This window comes from Trichosurus vulpecula, chromosome 9 (genome assembly GCF_011100635.1).
Source record: "Trichosurus vulpecula isolate mTriVul1 chromosome 9, mTriVul1.pri, whole genome shotgun sequence".
Classification (NCBI taxonomy): Eukaryota; Metazoa; Chordata; class Mammalia; order Diprotodontia; family Phalangeridae; genus Trichosurus; species Trichosurus vulpecula.
The window spans coordinates 170,503,914-170,517,208 of record NC_050581.1 but is presented as its reverse complement, the minus strand read 5'-3'; the positions used below and the strand labels follow the sequence as shown (position 1 = coordinate 170,517,208).

General features: G+C 37.8%; 1 protein-coding gene across 4 annotated transcripts in view; it reads right to left on the bottom strand.

Moving 5' to 3' along the window:
• The window catches only part of FOXP1 (forkhead box P1), a 684,912-nt gene that overhangs the window by 574,197 nt on the left and 97,420 nt on the right, over positions 1-13,295 (bottom strand). For all 4 annotated transcript variants that reach the window (XM_036737503.1, XM_036737504.1, XM_036737498.1 and 1 more), the window contains exon 2: positions 4,847-4,978. The gene's annotated coding sequence lies outside the window, so the exon portion shown is untranslated. The remainder of the gene's footprint in view (positions 1-4,846; positions 4,979-13,295) is intronic.

Sequence of the window (13,295 nt, the reverse complement as noted above, 5' to 3'; positions counted from 1 at the left end):
GGGTGTGCTAGAAATGAAATCATACACGGAAAGTGATTTATCAATTTTGAAGTGCTATGGAAAAGTGTCAGCAAATATTTACTACAAACTGTTAACATCAGCCTTCAGATGGTATATTTTATTCACTAGAAACATTGAAAATGTAGGCATATTTGCAAAATATTTAAACTATTCTTCTACACTCAACTGAAATGAGTAAAATTAGTCCAGCAGACAGTAAATCCATTCATGTGGTTTTGTACAGTTCGCAAATCCATTTTGTAATAGTGAAATTGAGTCACACTCTCTCAGTGCCACAGACATAGAAATGATAAGTAACCAAGAAACTTACTTCGATCAAAATGTTCTTTCTACACTTTCAGAATCTTAACCACTTCTATGTGTATGGGAACGACAGACAAACAGAAACAGAGAAACTATCATGCCTCTAACTTGCTGTTTCTCATATATGACACTCCATCACCAGACTCTCTATGTCTGTCCTGTCTATCTCTCATGCTTGGAACCCCCTCCACTCAACTTCACTTCAACCTTGCATCTTTCAAGACTCAATTCAAGCTTGGCAATCATGATCTCAGACAAAGTAACTGAAAGAGATAATCAGGGAAACTATATTTTGTTCAAAGGTACTGAAGCCAATGAAGCAATATCAAAAATTTTTACAGCAAGTTTCTCTGATAAAGGCCTCATTTTTCAAATATATAGAGAACTAAGTCAAATTAAAAAAATAGCCATTCCCCAATTGATATGTGGTCAAAGGATATGAACAGAGTTTTTAGAAAAGGAAATCAAAGCTATCTTTAGTTACATGAAATTAAAATTCTAAAACACCACCTTATATCTATCAGAAATGACATGCTGGGGGGATAAGGGAAAACAGGTATGTTAATGACTATTGGTGGAGCAGTGAACTAGTCTGACTATTCTAGAGGACAATCTGGAACTATGCCCAAAGGGCTATAAAACTATGCATGCCCTTTTAGCCAGCAATACCACTACTAAGTCTGTATCCCAAAGATATCAAAGAAAAAGGAAAAAGTCCTAAATGTGCAAAAATATGTATAGCAGCTCTTTTTTGCACTGGCAGAGAATTGGAAACCGAGGGGATGGCCATCAACTGGGAATGAGAATAAATAAGTTGTGGCATACGACTGTAATGGAGTACTATTGTGCTACAAGAAATGATGATGGGAGATGGTTTCAGGAAAAAAAAACCATGGCAAGACCCATATAAAGTGATACAAAGAAAAGTGAGAAGAACCAGGAGATCACTGGGGATAGTAACAGTAATGTTGTAATGATGATTGGCCGTGAAAGACTTGGCTTCTCTGACCAATACAATGATCCAAGACAGTTCCAAAGGACTCATGATGAAAAAGTGCTATCCACCTCCAGAGAGAGAACTGATGAATTCTGAGTGTAAATTGAATGCTGTTTTTTGTAATATGGAAATATGTTTTGCATTATTTCATATTGGTAACTGATATTATATTGTTTGCCTTCTCAGTGGGTAGTATAGGTACAGGAAGGCAAGAGAGAATCTGGAATTCATTTTTTTAAAAAGAATATTAAAAATATTATTTTTCAAAAAGACTCAATTCAAGCATCACCTTTGCCAGTCTTGTCTGTCACCCTTCTCTCCTGGCATTCTTCCTCTCCCAGTTGCTTTGGATTTATTTTGAATATATATGGTGTAAATTTATTTAAGTGAGAGTGAGTGTGATATCATGGATGGAGTTGGCCACGGAGTTGGGAAAAGTTGCTTTTATGTCCTCCCTTTGATACCTACTAATAAGCAATGATCTACAGAATTCTCTAAATCTTTAAGAGGCAAGGAAAGGGCCAACTTGTGTTGGTGGAGTGAATTTCCTCCTCTTGGAGGTTCTTGATATCAATGAAATCACACAGCCAATCCCAATCTATAATTATCCATGTCCCTATTATCTCTCCTAAGAGAATGTGTGCTCCTTAAGGTCAGGGCCTATTTCATTTCTGTCTTTGTATATCCATTGTTTAGCCTAGTACCTAACACTTGTTAGGCTCCTGCAAACTGCTGGCTGGTTAATTGACTGATGAAGCACAGTGATTAAAATGGATATATTTTGTTTAACCTATGCTAGGAATACATGATTCTGAGGCTGAGTGCTACCTTAAAGACCATATGGTCCAACGCTTTTATTTTAAAGTGAGGAAACAAAAAAGGGCTTCAATGACAATCAAAGTTACACAGTTAGAAGTCAAGCCAAGCCTGAGACCTAAGGCTGTGGATTCCAAGTGTATCTTTCTGTTTCACCAAATTCTCTACTAACAGATGCTCAAAAAACACTTGCCTATTAACTGATAGAATAATAGTTGTTGTCAACCCCCCTTTTTAAAAAATAATCTTCAAACAGGACAAAACAGTACCTATTAAGTTACTCTGCACCAAGCAAACACTTTGCTAAGCCCTGGAAATACATGTACAAAAGGGAGATGGTGACTGCCCTCCCAGAGCTTCCTTTCTTGCTAGGAGAGATAAAACATATAGGAGAGTTCAGGGGAAGTGAGATGAAAAGAAGGCCTGGAAACAAGACCCAGGGGTCTTTAGGCTGCACTATCAAGAAGAAAAAGATCCTGTACAAAGATATCACCAATCAGTAGAGTTTTCAGACTTTCCTACTTATACTTGTAAGAATGGTGCAAGAGGAAAGGGAGACAACTTTCTGATATGCAGGCAATGCTATACGGGTTTATTCAAGTGCTCACTCTTCCAGTCAGTAAAACAATGAGTAGTTACTATAATTATATTGCTAAACGACATGTTACTCATGCTACGTAAGCAAAACAACAACTTTTTAGAAGCTCGTATTGGCTAATGGGGAAATTCCACGTTATTCTAGTGCTCACATGGCATTTTGTTATGAATACAAAAGGAAGGCACACAAATGAATGCAGAAGGACTCAATCTGGTCAACGTTCATCTCCATGCACACTCAATAAAGTTTCCATTCCTTCTTGTTAAGGTCACAGGAGATATGGGTTCCACTCTTGGCCCTCCTGTTAGCTAGATATGGGACTTTTAAAGTCTTTGACATTTCTGAGCTTCTTTTCATCACCTTTAAGATGAGCAGAGTGGACTAAATTATCTCAAAGATCTGTTTGTTTGGTTTTTTAATTGATCTAAAGGCACACCCAAAAATTAATCTGTTTCTTTTCATTAATGATTTCTAAATTCTTCTTTAAAAGGAAAATTTTCTAGTTGCCCCATTTCCTTTAAAGTAAAGATAGAATGCTATCAATAATGCAAATGTAATCTTTTTTTAGCATACTGGAGTTTGAATTACAGGAAGGTAGATTACAAATTGCCCCATTAAAGTCACAAGAGTTCAGACCCTAAAAGGCTAGATCCTCACTGGAAATGTGACTCTGAGCAATGCACAAAACTTCTCTGGGCCTCTGTGTCTGGGAAATGTGTTCACTGGATGATTTCTGACATCACATCCAAGTCTAAAATTCCATAAAATTCATTTTTAAAATGAGTTGTAAAGAGGGTAAAAGACTGATAAAATTTGAATCCAAGTCCAGTACACTGCATTGCCTAAAATTAAATAAAACCTATTTCTTACAGGTACCCACAATTAGAGATTTCAAATTACTAATATTGGTTTCCAATATTAGCAATTCAAAGACCAAACTTGACAATATGAGCCTGTGAAGATAACCTCACAACATTGGCAAAGACACATGATCAGAACTGTTATCAAAAGACACAAGGACTTTCTAAAAATAATCGTAGCTACTTATTGTATAAAAGAGATTATTTACATCTATTATTCAGCGCCTTATGAAGATAATATGTCAATATGTCAAGGATTTATGATTTCATCAGGATCAAATTCTCTACCATCACAGACTACAACCTGTCTATAAGATCAGTGAGAGCTGTCCGAGGCCCAGAGAAGTTACCCAGAGTCACAAAGATAGGAAATAGAAAAAACAGAGGCTTCCAGCATTCTATATATCTTGTTACGCTGTCTCTCAACCTAGCTTTATAGTCGGTATCCAAAATTTAAAATATATATGGTTGGGGGGTTTATTTTCATCAGTTTATTTCTAATCTTTGAACATTTGATATAACAGTTCACTGGGTACATCAAGGTGGAAGGAAGGAAGGAAGGAAGGAAGGAAGGAAGGAAGGAAGGAAGGAAGGAAGGAAGGAAAGAAGGAAGGAAGGAAGGAAGCTCTCTTCTTTTAAGAGAGCTCCCAGAGGCTAAAGTTTCCAAGGATCTGGTCACTAAGGACTTTTTCTGAATCCTAGGAAATTAAAAACTTTGGAGAGAATTCTCCACAAGGGGAAATGTTAGCCTTAACTTGCACATACCCCAGTCCCTCCCCGCCCCAATTCACATTTCATTCCTTAAGAGGGCGACAGGAAAATTTAGAAGGCTTGGAGCATGACATGATCTCTGTCTATCACTGAGTTATAATGGAAACCAATGGACAACTGCTTGTCACATTTTGCATGTGGCATATTTAAAAAGTCAAGCCATGAGTCTTGAATTAAAAAAAAGTCTTTCACTTGTCATCTTTAACTGCAAGGTACAATGACTGTTAAGTCTGCCACGATGCCGCTGTTATAGATAAATTTGATGCCTATTCAAAAAAACAATACAACCAAAATGTGTTTAGCATCTACTGCTTTCAAAATGATGCTAACATCCCTTTCAGCCAGAAATTCAGATAATGTTGGGCCTTTGTATACTTTCTGCAGTGAATTTTTTCTAGTCCTTCGCTACCAGAATTTTTTTTCATTTAATATTAACACCAACAGAAATATCAGACTTCAAAAGAAAACTTCTTAACTTACCCTTTTTGCTAGTGGGCATCACACCTCTGCACTCCTGGTCTACCACAGCTCAGAGCAGAGCCATGGAAGCTTCACCATTGCCAAATGTTTTTTTTCGGGAACTGGAATTGATCAGAAAAGGCTCTTGGGACACTGAAACACAAAAAAAATATATTTTTTAAACCTAAGTTAGATGTGACTTCTCAAACCACCACTTCCTTAAACATGAAAACAGTAAAACAGACAAAGAGTCTAGAAGCAAGAGGAAAACACCTTTGTAGCTAGACTATTTCAATACACCAAGTGTGATTATATAAAAAAAAAAAATAGACCGGAAATACTACTCTGAAAGATGTTTACCAACTACTTCAGCACAAAGATTAAAAAAGCTCCTATTCTCTAATAAAGAAAACTCTCCCATAAAAAGCATGTAAGCATATAGTTTAGCATGATTGGTACAATATAGCACCTTAGCTTTATTTTTTTAATAGTACAAAAATTGCTTTAAATTCAAGCCTTGGCAGGAGGGGGGAAAGGGCATTATTTCTACCCTGGTAATGATATTTTTCCATAGGTTGAAGAAAACATGAAAATATTCAGAATCACTAATTTTCAAAGTGAAATCCAGCAGCTACACTCTTATATCTCAAACAAAAAAAGGAGAATGAACACCACAGCTACCACAACAGTTACTCCTGATTCTTTTTCTCTCCAAAGGTTATTTTCATTTTTAAAAATTTCAAGGATTAATTAACTATACAACCTTAATAAGATCACTTTTGCTTTCTGAGTCTCCTTTGCATCATTTATAAAATGAAGGAGTTAGACAACACCAGTGTTTCTCCAACTAACTCAGCCAGGGAAACTGAGGCTTGAAATACATCACTGACCACAGGTGCTGATCCAGCAAATTTTCTAATAGATGAATCCCCTTTTCGAACTGAAAAGTTGTCATGCATGATAAGTATTTGTGTATATATCATTTCACATTTAATATTTTAAAAGAAAGACATTGGTCCTTTATCATTTAAGGCCTCTTCACAGCATAAGGAATTCCAAGGGTCCACAAAGGAGTTTGTCAACAGGTAGTTTCAGACAATCTCAAAAGCTCATTAGATCAAAAACTCCTGGAAAGTAGGGATTGTTTTGCTCTTTGTATCTGAATCCCTAATGCCTAGCACAAGACTTCCTGGCACATAATCAGAGCTTAATAAAGGCTTATTGATTGGTTAGGCTTGTAATTATTTAGAACTTAAAGGTCGAGTGACAAGACTAAACTAGTGACTGACCAATCTGGAATCTGAACCCTGGGCCACTCCTGCAAATCTGTTCTTGTTTTCGATGAAGCAAACCAACTTCCTTTGGCAAAGGATACAGTTTCTAAAAATCTAAACTGTTAGTTTCCACTATTCATCATCCTCATTAAAAAGCAACATTACTTGTAACATGTCTCACTAAGTCATCAAAATAAGTATTCACTATCAGGTAAGTGTTACACTGTTTTCATTTTCTATGCGGCTTTTTGTGTCCATAAAAATGTTTAGCAATCAGTCAGCTTGCTTCTCAGTTTCAAGCTAATGATACATCTTCATGATATTTCCCATAAATTGACAGCTTAGGCTGAGTTAAAAGTATCTGGTTAACTGTGTAACAAAATGTCTATGGGGAGCATGCTCCTGTGCATAGAGCAAAATCACCCCTCCTCCCTAAAAAAACCATAACAAAACTTTCTACCCCAAAGTGCCCAAGGATTATGTCTTGTTTCAGCAATGCTCCACTTAGGGAAAGTGTAGTTCAGTGCCTCTATCAGGCCACATTGATTCTCCTGGTCTTCCCTGTAGCTTTATGACAGCTCACCATGTGCAGAGGAGGCGAGAGAGGATGAGTTCATTCATCATTCTTGACTATTAGAACATTCTGCCAAACTATTTTTCAGCTATTTGAAATCAACAACATTTGCTCATTGTGAAGCATGGGTCAGAAGACTGTATTTGGAGTGATAGGAAATTAAGAGGAAATAGATCATGTGATCTCTTGCTGTCAAGGGCATGAGATCACACATCACAGAAGACAAGCACTGGAAGTTATCTTCCAGTCCAGGAGTTCTTAAGTCCTTTTTTTTTTTAATGCCATGGACTCCCTTGACAATCTGGTGAAACCAATGAAGCTAATTTTTAAATGCACAATACAAAATACAGAGTATTACAAAGGAAATCCATTATTCTGAAATACTTTTAATTTTTAAATATTTTTAAAAGAAGTTCATGGTCCCCAGTTAATAACTCAGATCTAATCCAATCTCCTCATTTTACACATGAAAAAACTGAGTTTAAATGACTAGCCCATGGCAAATTTTTGTGGTAAATCAAGACTGTCAAGCAATCTGTTAAGCACCATCTCTCCAAGAAGAACTGTGAATAGTCCCCAAAATGAAACAGTCCCTCCCCTCAAGGAACTTACATTCTACCAGGGGAAATAGCACATACCCATATGAATAAATATAAACGTAATATTCAAAATCAATAGAATATCATTTTGAAGGGGGAAGCCCCAGCAGCTCTGGCTATCAGGAAGAGCCCCACGTAGGAGGTGACGTGTGAGCGAAGTTTTAAAGAAAACTAGCAATCTAAATAGCAGAGAGGAGGAGGGAATACACTTCCGACACAGGGGACAGCTGAGCCAAGACACAGAGATGGAAGATGGAATGCTATCTGTGAGGAGCAGACGTTAAGGCCGCTTTGGCTGAACATTTACAATGCCTGAGCCCAGCACTGAACTGAGTGCTGCTTATACCATGTTACTTATGACCTAAATGGGAAGAGAGGACCAAAATACACGAAAAAGAAAAAAAAATCCCACATACGAATAAACTAGGTGAAGATTAATTCTGCTATACGCAAATACAGGCACAAGTATCAAAAGGATGGTAGACAAATTCAAGGGATGCTCACTAGTGATTAGTCAGAGGAGGTTTCATAGAGGAATAAATGTTGAGCAAGCTTCCTGTGGAGGGGAGAGAGAGAAAAGCAGGAAAGGAAAAAGCATTTCTCCAAGAGGGAATGGGCTGTTCAAAGGCCCAGGGGTGGGAGTCAGGAAGCCATATATGCGAGTCATCAGGCAGGCTTCCCTCGTTGGAGTGGCCATTCATTCAAAGTGGAGACATAATAGGAGCGGAGGGTAGGAGGGCCAATTGGTGGAGGGAAGACTTGGATGAGATGTTTAATTTTGGTTCAGGAAGCAATTTGCAGTCACGGCAGGTTTCATAGCAGAGATGTGATCTAATCAGACAACACTTGAAGAAAATGATCCTTGTCGCTGTCTTGACTGATGCTTTGCTACCTATTCACTTCCAACTAAATCGAGTGGGCATGTCTAAAGATAAAGGGAAAACATCAGTAAATATGCCCTCTCCAAAGAAATAAATACCTCTCGGGTCACTCGCAATATGCCGGCACTTTGCTCAACTACTACTCATTATAACGTGGAATGTGGCAGGGACACTTTAGAACAGAGCCCATCCGACTGGAGCGAGTGCTGGCAAGAACCTGGCTACTGCCACATACCCTGTGGCATGAACTGGAAGGCCAGCATGGTAGTGAGATTCCAATGCACTAATCAAGAATTGTAATAAATTAAAATAGCATTCAAATATTTTCGAGAAAAGGCTAGAAGAGCTGAAACATTAATTGTGCCATATTCAATCTGTTTTCATAGAGATTTAAAAAGCCAAATTATTATCCTGGGTATCATTAAAAAGCATGAGGCTCTCTCTCAATCCTATTTACATGCTAAAATGCATATATTCTCTTGGTAGATAATAGCCAGCTTATTAACTTGTGTGGCTACTTAAAATAATACAGTCTGCGTAGAATGAGAAGTCTAAGATTCAATTCTCTTGGAATTGTTTTTTTGGTGGGTTTTTGTTTTAAGTAAGGCGCCAAATGTTTAGGGAATACCCCTACCAAACAACTCAGGCACATAAACAGGTAGAGGCTGTAATAAAATATATGGTATTTTCTAGTTTTGTTCTCTTCTGTTTATTTTCCCCTGCAGCAATCCTCACTTTGTACATTTGTCTACAGGGAACAGAGAAGGAGCAGCTGCAGACTCCCTAAGGCCACTACCTAGCAATCAAGTTGTTTACAAAACACCACCGTGGAGCAAAAACAAAAACAAAAACAAACCCAGATTCACAACACAAAAATCTTCCACCACGAAGAGGTCATTTTTCAAAAAATAAAAATAAAAAGGAATAGCCAATGCTACCAAAAGTTTGGTGCATTTATCAAACCTCATTGATGCAAAAAAAGAGTAATTGAAATTGAAAGAACATATTTTGTTTGATGTCACTTTTGGAATTGTTTGCATTGGCAACAGAACTGTGATAAATCACAAGCACTTGATTCCTTCAATGGCTGATGGGTACCTGCCTTAGAACAAGCAGAGTCTGGTGGTGGCAACCAAAGGAACACTACCTAGGCCTCTAACAAGCCCTTCTCAAGCCCAAAGTGACCAATCATAAGCACCCAGGTAACAGGAAAAATAAAAATAAAACAAACACTAAACTTAAAAAACCAAACCCTCCTCCTTTTTCTGGGATTACCTGGATGAGTGCAGAGTACCTCTCTAGCCTGAGAGCTAATAGAAAGAGGTACAATTCAAATGGTCAGCCAAAAGCTCTATCCAGGTTTCAAAAAACAGAAAGACAGGTGGACAGATAGACATGATAAATATAGCCGGATGATAGATTCATTTATTATATCAGATCTGTAAGTAGATTAGCAAAACCATCCAGAAGAAGTATGCCATGGGACTGACCCAGATGTCTCATTTATCCCTCATGCCCCACAAGGTAGAGTGGTCATATTTTCCTCATTAGGTTCTAGACTGCAATAGAAAGGAACACAATTGTGGGAGTTGAAGCCTAATCATTAGTGAATTAGTTTTCCTTTGGTTTGAGAGCTTAAAAAAGTAGAACAAAGAAGGTGGAAGGAGCTATGCCAACCCCCCCCCCCATATAACTTTTCAAGGGCATTGGATATCATTCTAGTCATCTGTGTTGGTAAGCAAAATGGGCTCCTTAGCACTTAGTTCAACAAGTGACCTTGAAGAGTTTGGCTTTTGTTTGCTTTGAGTAATTCAGTGTATTTCATTGAGTCTTACTAAGTGCTAAGCCCCAGGCCCAAACCCCTATTAGATGTAAAACCTATGTGGGTGTGGATTGGCAACTAAGGTGGGGCCCAAGGTGGAGCTAACTCCAGGGAGGCCCTAGTTTACATGTCTGGGACAGCAGAGGCTTTTAGACTATGTGGGTTTAAGTCCCCTCTTTGTGAAGATTCTAGGTCACATGGGTGAGTCGCATGTGTGACTCACCCCTGACATTGAAAAAGACATAAAACCAGGGGTTGGCCTCCTCTTCCTTGGCGCTCTTCCCCACAGCCGTGGTGGCTCGAGTGACTCTGGGCCAGCCCTTGTTCTGAGCTCCCGGGCTGAACCTAGATGTTGGTAACTATGAATCTGTATTTGGTCTGTCTGTTGATGTTTGTAATTTGTTTGTAATTTGCTCTGAAGTTCAGTGTGTTGGTCTCTTCCCCTGAACTAAAGTGAATGATATTTGTATGCTGAATTAAAGTAAGCTTGTCAACCCCTTTAACCTTGCTTTCCTTATTAAAGCAGATCAAAAGAACCTGTGCTTTCCCAGCATGCTGTTGGCAGCTTTCTGGGTGCTGGCTGTGGGTGGATCTTATACCCCTACAGAAGCTGCTAGCCGGATTGTGGAAACATCATCCAACAGCTGCCAAAAAGAGCTTCATTTAAGGGTATAATTTGGAAAGTTTCTAGCTCATAAATAAAATGTGAATGATTTCTCAATACTATTGTATCAAAAAACTAGAATCAAATGAGTACCCATTGACTACGGAATGGCTGAACAAACTGTGGGACATGAATATAAGGAGATGCTACCTCACCCTAAGAAATAATAAATAGAAGGAATTCAGAGAAACATGGCTAGGCTTGTTTGAAGACAAACAAAAACAGAAGCCAGAGAACAACATGACTCTGATATTTTAAACAAGAACAATACTAAATTAGTCAAACCAGCACCAATTAGACTAAACAATCTTGGTTCTAGAAAACTGATGAAAAAACCTATGTTCTTCCATCCTCTCAGTAAGGAAGTCAGAAGTCGGCCCACAGAATTCCAATAAAGTTGCAAGGTGCACAAGATGTACAAGGCAAAGGGATAGAGTATCCTGTGTTAAGAACAGACTGAAGGCCAGATTTGCTAGATGGCAGAGTGTATAACAAGCATTTATAAAGCACCTCCTATAAGCCAGGCACCATGCTAAGTACTTTAGAAATATTATTTCAGCTGATTCATGCAACAACTCTGCAGGGAGGGCCTGTTACTAAGCCCATTTTACAACTGAGGAAACTGAGGCTGATAGGTGTTAAGTGTCTTGCCCATGGTCACGCAGCTAGTAAATATTTAAGGCTGGGTTTGAACTCAGGTCTTCTTAACTTCAAGTCTATCTACTCTGCCACCTTGTTTCCTAATTATAAGTACAATGAGGCTAGAATCATCATCATCATAATATTTATGATAGCGCTTATTACATGTCAGGCACTATGGTAAGTGCATTACAATTATTATCTCACTGGATCCTCACAGCAACCCTGGGAAATGGATGCTATTTTTACCCTCATTTTATAAATGAAGAAATCAAGAAATTGAATGACTTGCCCACAGTCACACAACTAGTAAGTGTTTGAGACTGGATTTGAACTTATGTCTTTCTGACTTCTGACTCCATGCCACCTATATGCCTAAATATAAATACAATGAAGCTAGAAAATCAGATCACTTGAAACCAAAGTCAGTGTTTTTGAGTGTTAATCTGAGAATTATTTTGTTTCAACTCATATGTTAGCTAAAATCTTTCTGAAGTATAGCTAGTTGCTGTTCAGTCTTAGCAAATAAAATTCACTGAAAATATTTCACACTTAAAGGACTCATGTATACAAAAGTATTTACAGAAGTTTTTTTTTTTTGTGGGAGCAAAGAACTGGGAACTAAGCGGATGCTAATCAGCTGGGAAGTGGATAAACTGATTATGTGAATGTAAGGGAACTACTTAACCATAGTTTAAGAAATTTCGAGGAGATGATTTCAGAAAAACCTGAGAAGACATGTATGAGCTGATGAAAAATGTATACAATAACAACACTGTAAAGACCAGCATTTCTGAAACATTTAAGAATTCTGATCAACTCCATGAACAACCAGGATTCCTGCAGATCCATAGTGAAACATACTACCCGCCACTGTACAGTGAGGTCGTGGACTCAAGGGGAAGAATGAGACATATTTTTGATCATGATCAATGTGCAAATTGGTTTGGCTTGACCACATTTCTTATAAGGGTTTGGTGGGGTTTTTTTCTTTTTCTTTTCCCAAGAGGCAAGGAAGGAGATATGAAGGAGAAAGAATAAATTTACCGGGGATGTAGCAATGCCTTAAAGTTATCATTCTGAGAATCAGGAAGCATTCTACAACTGAAATTTTTAACTGCTGAATGGGTAGGAAACAGGACTAGGTATATGCTGATTCCAGTATTTGATCTCCAAGTTGTTGTCATGTGACTAAAATGAAGCAATGTATACAAAGTGGTTTGTTAATTTTAAAGTAATACAAATTTAAAATACAAATTTTGGTTTTATTAGTTATTTATTTTAAATTCCTGATATGAGCTTTTTTTTGGTCCTTGTCATTTGTCTTGGTTTTCTAAGACCTAAAAACATCCAAAAAAAATTAAAAACAAAACCAAAATAGATGAATTCAGTTCCCAGTTAATTAAGGTTTTAGTGTATGATGATAAATATCTTCAACAACAAAGCACTGAGGGGAAAAGATTACATATACTGAAAGATTCTGGTAGGCCCAAAAGTCACTGTACAAGGGAGCTTGTGATACTCACTGTTGCTTTCAGAATGAAAGCTGGTGTCCCACTCTAACATAGGTATATCATGACATTAGTAAAAGGTATAAGAAAAAATCATAGAAATTGGAAGGAACCTCAAAAGACACCTTGCTCAATTCCTACCACAGTCATGAAATCTGTCTATATCACTACCAACGACGGTCATTCAGGTTGCTTGGTTTAAAAAACCTCAAGGTCAAAGGGAATTCGGACCTCCAGCAAAACGCTACAATATTCCATTTCTATATCACTCAGATTGCTAAGATTTTTTTTCTTATGGCTAGCCAAAATCTGCTTTCTGACATCTTTTGCCTAATGGTCCTACGTCTCTCCTCCTAGACAAACCAAATCAATCTCCTGTCTCTTTTTCACATGATAACTCCTCAAATATCCAAAGACTGAGAGAATTCTCACTGCCTTCTCTTCTTAGAGCTAAACATCCACAATTCCAACTGACCCTCATGAATACTGGTTTCCATTTTCTGACC